Source organism: Arachis hypogaea, chromosome 20, assembly GCF_003086295.3.
Source record: "Arachis hypogaea cultivar Tifrunner chromosome 20, arahy.Tifrunner.gnm2.J5K5, whole genome shotgun sequence".
Taxonomy (NCBI): Eukaryota; Viridiplantae; Streptophyta; class Magnoliopsida; order Fabales; family Fabaceae; genus Arachis; species Arachis hypogaea.
The window spans coordinates 75,427,420-75,434,607 of record NC_092055.1 but is presented as its reverse complement, the minus strand read 5'-3'; the positions used below and the strand labels follow the sequence as shown (position 1 = coordinate 75,434,607).

General features: G+C 40.9%; 1 non-coding gene across 1 annotated transcript; it reads right to left on the bottom strand.

The window, feature by feature from the left end:
* Positions 1–897: 897 nt before the first annotated feature.
* On the bottom strand, positions 898–1,005 carry LOC112787387 (small nucleolar RNA R71). Its single transcript, XR_003194803.1, has one exon. It is a non-coding gene; the product is annotated as a small nucleolar RNA R71 (small nucleolar RNA).
* Between the last annotated feature and the right edge of the window lie 6,183 nt (positions 1,006–7,188).

Here is a 7,188-nt window from a genome sequence, read left to right as displayed (position 1 = left end):
TAATTTTCGAAAATATCTTCCCTCTTTTTCAAAAATTTCTTTTTTATTAACTAATTATTTTTATTTTTGATTTAAAAAAAAATTTCGAAAAAAATACTAAACATTTTTCAAAAACCATTTTTCAAAAATCACTAACTCTTTTTCAAAAATATTTTCGAAAATTCCCCCTCTCCCATCTTATTCTATTCATTCATATCCTAACATCTCATCTCACATCTCTTCCATCGGTACAGTTGTGTTTCTTCCTTTACATCACATTCTTTGTCTCCCCCTCTTTTCTTTTACTCACACAGGGATCCCTATACTGTGATATAAAGGATCTCTATTATTATTATTTTTTTTCTGTGCCTTCTTCTTTGTCATATGAGCAGGAGCAAGGATAAGAACATTCTTGTGGAAGCAGATCCAGAACCTGAAAGGACTCTGAAGAGAAAATTAAGAGAAGCTAAAATACAACAATCCAGAGATAACCTTTCAGAAATTTTTGAACAGGCAGAGGAGATGGCAGCAGAAAATAATAATAATGTAAGGAAGATGCTTGGTGACTTTACTGCACCTAATTCCAATTTACATGGAAGAAGCATCTCCATTCCTGCCATTGGAGCAAACAATTTTGAGCTGAAACCTCAATTAGTTTCTCTGATGCAGCAGAACTGCAAGTTTCATGGACTTCCATCTGAAGATCCTTTTCAGTTCTTAACTGAATTCTTGCAGATATGTGATACTGTTAAGACTAATGGAGTAGATCCTGAAGTCTACAGGCTCATGCTTTTCCCTTTTGCTGTAAGAGACAGAACTAGATTATGGTTGGATTCTCAACCTAAAGACAGCCTGAACTCTTGGGATAAGCTGGTCACGGCTTTCTTAGCCAAGTACTTTCCTCCTCAAAAGCTGAGCAAGCTTAGAGCTGATGTTCAAACCTTCAGACAGAAAGAAGGTGAATCCCTCTATGAAGCTTGGGAAAGATACAAACAGTTGACCAAAAAGTGTCCTTCTGACATGCTTTCAGAATGGACCATCCTGGATATATTCTATGATGGTTTATCTGAGCTATCAAAGATGTCACTAGACACCTCTGCAGGTGGATCCATTCACCTAAAGAAAATTCCTGCAGAAGCTCAAGAACTCATTGACATGGTTGCTAATAACCAGTTCATGTACACTTCTGAAAGGAATCCTGTGAGTAATGAGACGCCTATGAAGAAGGGAGTTCTTGAAGTTGATACTCTGAATGCCATATTGGCTCAGAACAAAATATTGACTCAGCAAGTCAATATGATTTCTCAGAGTCTGCATGGAATGCAAGCTGCATCCAACAGTACTCAAGAGGCATCTTCTGAAGAAGAAGCTTATGATCCTGAGAACCCTGCAATAGCAGAGGTAAATTACATAGGTGAACCTTATGGAAACACCTATAACTCAACATGGAGAAATCATCCAAATTTCTCATGGAAGGATAAAAAGCCTCAACAAGGCTTTAATAATGGTGGAAGAAACAGGTTTAGCAATAGCAAGCCTTTTCCATCATCAACTCAGCAACAGACAGAGAACTCTGAACAAAATGCTTCTAATTTAGCAAATCTAGTCTCTGATCTATCTAAGGCCACTGTAAGTTTCATGAATGAAATAAGGTCTTCCATTAGAAATCTGGAAGCACAAGTGGGCCAGCTGAGTAAAAGGATCACTGAAATCCCTCCTAGTACTCTCCCAAGCAATACAGAAGAGAATCCAAAAGGAGAGTGCAAGGCCATTGACATAAGCGCCATGGCCGAACCTGTGAGGAGAGGAGAGGACGCGAATCCCAAGGAGGAAGACTTCCTGGGACGTCCAGTGATCAATAAGGAGCTTCCCTCTGAGGAACCAAAGGACTCTGAGGCTCATCTAGAGACCATAGAGATTCCATTGAACCTCCTTATGCCCTTCATGAGCTATGATGAGTATTCCTCTTCTGAAGAGAATGAGGATGTTACTGAAGAGCAAACTGCCAAGTTTCTTGGTGCAATCATGAAGCTGAATGCCAAATTATTTGGCATTGATACATGGGAAGTTGAACCTCCCTTGTTCATCAATGAACTAAGTGATCTGGATCAACTGACATTGCCTCAGAAGAGACAGGATCCTGGAAAGTTCATAATCCCTTGTACCATAGGCACCATGATCTTTAAGGCTCTGTGTGACCTTGGTTCAGGGATAAACCTCATGCCCCTCTCTGTAATAGAGAAACTAGGAATCTATGGGGTGCAAGCTGCTAAAATCTCACTAGAGATGGCAGACAGCTCAAGAAAACAGGCTTATGGACAAGTAGAAGATGTATTAGTAAAGGTTGAGGGCCTTTACATCCCTGCTGATTTCATAGTCCTGGATACTGGAAAGGAAGAGGATGAATCCATCATCCTAGGAAGACCTTTCCTGGCCACAGCAAGAGCTGTGATTGATGTTGACAGAGGTGAAATAGTCCTTCAATGGAATGAGAACTCCCTTGTATTCAAAACACAAGGATCTCCCTCTGCAACTATGGAGAGGAAGCAGAAAAAGCTTCTCTCCAAGCAGAGTCAATCAGAGCCCCCACAATCAAACTCTAAGTTTGGTGTTGGGAGGCCACAACCAAACTCTAAGTTTGGTGTTGAACTCCCATATCCAAACTCTAAGTTTGGTGTTGGAGAGTCTCAACAAAGCTCTGCACATCTGTGAGGCTCCATGAGAGCCCACTGTCAAGCTATTGACATTAAAGAAGCGCTTGTTGGGAGGCAACCCAATGTTTATCTAATTCTTATTTTTATTGTTTTTCATGTTTTCTTAGGTTCATGATCATGTGGAGTCACAAAATAAATATAAAAATTGAAAACGGAATCAAAAACAGCAGAAGAAAAATCACACCCTGGAGGAGCATCTGTCTGGCGTTCAAACGCCAGAACAGAGCATAGTTCTGGCGCTGAACGCCCAGAATGGGAGCATCCTGGCGCTGAACGCCCAGAACAAGCATGGTTCTGGCGTTCAACGCCAGAAATGGCAGCAAAGGGGCGTTGAACGCCCAAAATGGGCACCAACCTGGCGCTGAACGCCCAGAGTTGTGTGCAAGGGCATTTTACATGCCTAAATTGGTGCAGGGATGTAAATGCCTTGACACCTCAGGATCTGTGGACCCCACAGGATCATCTCAGGATCTGTGGACCCCACAGGATCCCCACCTACCTCATCATCTCTCTTTCCATTCATAATCATCCCTTCTTTTTTTCCATTTACCACTCACATCCATACAACCACTACCTTCAAAATTCAACATCTCTCTCTCCCACCCAATCCCACCCATATGGCCGAATACACACCTCCATCCATCTCCTCCATATCCTCTTCTTCTTCTTCTATTCTTTCTTCTTTTGCTCGAGGGCGAGCAACATTCTAAGTTTGGTGTGGTAAAAGCATAGCTTTTTTGTTTTTTCCATAACCATTGATGGCACCTAAGGCCAGAGAAACCTCTAGAAAGAGGAAAGGGAAGACAAAAGCTTCCATCAAGGGTCTATAGCTCAATGGTAGAACATTTGACTGCAGATCAAGAGATCCCTAAGATACCTCAGGGGATACATTTTCTTCCACACAATTATTGGAAGCAACTAAGGGTGGAACATCAAGAGCACTCCATCATCCTTCATGAAATCAGAGAAGATCTAAAAGCAATGAAGGAGGAGCAGCCAAGGCAAGGAAGAGACATAGAAGAGCTCAAGGACATCACTAAGGTGGACTCATTCCTTGTTCTTACTTCTTCTGCTTTTCGTTTTCTATGTTATGTCCTTATCTATGTTTGTGTCTTCATTACATGATCATTAGTAGTTAGTAACTTTGTCTTAAAGTTATGAATGTCCTATGAATCCATCACCTCTCTTAAAATAAAAACTGTTTTAATTTAAAAGAACAAGAAGTACATGAGTTTCGAATTTATCCTTGAACTTAGTTTAATTATATTGATGTGGTGACAATGCTTCTTGTTTTCTGAATGTATGCTTGAACAGTGCATATGTCTTTTGAAGTTGTTGTTTAAGAATGTTAAATATGTTGGCTCTTGAAAGAATGATGACTAGGAGACATGTTATTTGATAATCTGAAAAATCATAAAAATGATTCTTGAAGCAAGAAAAAGCAGCAAAGAACAAAGCTTGCAGAGAAAAAAAAAAATAGGCGAAAAAAAATGTAGAAAAAAAATAGAAAGAAAAAGCAAGCAGAAAAAGACAAATAACCCTTAAAACCAAAAGGCAAGGGCAAATAAAAAGGATCCCAAGGCTTTGAGTATCAGTGGATAGGAGGACCTAAAGGAATAAAATCCTGGTCTAAGCGGCTAAACCAAGCTGTCCCTAACCATGTGCTTGTGGCGTGTAGGTGTCAAGTGAAAACTTGAGACTGAGTGGTTAAAGTCAAGGTCCAAAGCAAAAGAAGAGTGTGCTTAAGAACCCTGGACACCTCTAATTGGGGACTTTAGCAAAGCTGAGTCACAATCTGAAAAGGTTCACCCAATTATGTGTCTGTGGCATTTATGTATCCGGTGGTAATACTGGAAAACAAAGTGCTTAGGGCCACGGCCAAGACTCATAAAGAAGCTGTGTTCAAGAATCATCATACTGAACTAGGAGAGTCAATAACACCATTCGAAATCTGAAGTTCCTATAGATGCCAATCATTCTAAACTTCAATGGATAAAGTGAGATGCCAAAACTATTCAAGAGGCAAAAAGCTATAAGTCCCGCTCATATGATTGAAGCTCTGTTTCATTGATAGTTTGGAATTTATAGTATATTCTCTTCTTTTTATCCTATTTGATTTTCAGTTGCTTGGGGACAAGCAACAATTTAAGTTTGGTGTTGTGATGAGCGGATAATTTATACGCTTTTTGGCATTGTTTTTAGTATGTTTTTAGTAGGATCTAGTTACTTTTAGGGATGTTTTCATTAGTTTTTATGTTAAATTCACATTTCTGGACTTTACTATGAGTTTGTGTGTTTTTCTGTGATTTCAGGTATTTTCTGGCTGAAATTGAGGGACTTGAGCAGAAATCAGATTCAGAGGTTGAAAAAGGACTGCTGATGCTGTTGGATTCTGACCTCCCTGCACTCAAAGTAGATTTTCTGGAGCTACAGAACTCGAAATGGCGCGCTTCCGATTGCGTTGGAAAGTAGACATCCAGGGCTTTCCAGCAATATATAATAGTCCATACTTTGGCCAAGAATTGACGACGTAAACTGGCGTTCAACGCCAGCCTTCTGCCAAAATCTGGCGTCCAGCGCCAGAAAAGGATCCAAAACCAGAGTTGAACGCCCAAACTGGCACAGAACTTGGCGTTCAACTCCACAAATGGCCTCTGCACGTGCTACACTCAAGCTCAGCCCAAACACACACCAAGTGGGCCCCGGAAGTGGATTTATGCATCAATTACTTACTCATGTAAACCCTAGTGACTAGTTTATTATAAATAGGACCTCTTACTATTGTATTAGGCATCCTGGATTGTATTTTGATCCTGTGATCACGTTTTAGGGGGCTGGCCATCTCGGCCATGCCTGGACCTTCACTTATGTATTTTCATACGGTAGAGTTTCTACACTCCATAGATTAAGGTGTGGAGCTCTGCTGTTCCTCAAAGATTAATGCAAAGTACTACTGTTTTCTATTCAATTCTTCTTATTTCTCTTCTAAGATATCCATTCGCACCCAAGAACGTGATGAAGGTGATGATTATGTGTGACGCTCATCATCCTTCTCCCTTATGAACGCGTGTCTGACAAACACTTCTGTTCTACATGAAATAAGCGAGAATGAGTATCTCTTAGATCTCCTAACCAGAATCTTCGTGGCGTAAGCTAGAATGATGGCGGCATTCAAGAGAATCCGGAAAGTCTAAACCTTGTCTGTGGTATTCCGAGTAGGATTCAATGATTGAATGACTGTGACGAGCTCCTAACTCGCGATTGCAGGGCGTTAGTGACAGATGCAAAAGGATAGTAAATCCTATTCCGGCATGATCGAGAACCGACAGATGAATAGCCGTGCCGTGACAGGGTGCGTGAGCATATTATTCACTGAGAGGATAAGATGAAGCCATTGACAAGGGTGATGCCTCCAGACGATTAGCCGTGCCGTGACAGGGCATTGGATCATTTTCCCGTGAGATGACCGAAAGTAGCCATTGACAGTGGTGATGTATCACATAAAGCCAGCCATGGAAAGGAATGAGACTGATTGGATGAAGATAGCAGGAAAGCAGAGGTTCAGAGGAACGAAAAGCATCTCCATTCGCTTATCTGAAATTCCTACCAATGATTTACATAAGTATCTCTATCCCTATTTTATTATATAATATTCGAAAACAACATTATCACTTTATATCCGCCTGACTGAGATTTACAAGGTGACCATAGCTTGCTTCATACCAACAATCTCCGTGGGATTCGACCCTTACTCACGTAAGGTATTACTTGGACGACCCAGTGCACTTGCTGGTTAGTTGTATCGAAGTTGTGACAATTATGAATTAAGATCAGAGCACCAAGCTTTGGAGCCATTACCAGGATTTGTTCGAGCCTGGAGATCACAATTTCGTGCACCAGCCAGCTTAGATCTCTTTGCGGCTTTAAGAGTAAGAGGAAAATGGCTCGTACTCAGAGTTGGTGCACAAGGTTCAATAAGGTTCCATGCTTCACCTCGAAGTACACGGATTGGTATCATGCTCAATTGCATGGATCACAGAGAACGTTTGGTCACCATGGTGAGATTCTACTCTTTAAACCGCCCGGATGGAGACATGTAGATCAAGACGGAGGCAGATTTAAAAGCAAGGCTTGGGATCCTGGAGTTTATTCTGACGTTTGTCACCCCGGGAGCCTAACAATCTGTTTGAAGCTGTTCAGAAGCTTTGCATGCCTAGTTTGGGTTCCCGGAGGCTATTGGCATTCCAAGCACTGGTGAAGATTTTTGGACGAATTTAAACATAAGCCGCCATAGCAGGAAGCTCCTCCAATGTCCAACTTAAGGACTTTAACTAAAAGTGCTAGGTGGGAGACAACCCACCATGGTATGGTCGCTTCTTTTTCAATTTAATTCTTGTTAATTGCTTTCATTTTTATTTTCTTTTCATTTTACTTTATTGAACCTGGAATCATGCATAGCATTCATATTAATCATTATATTCTGCATTTATCTTAC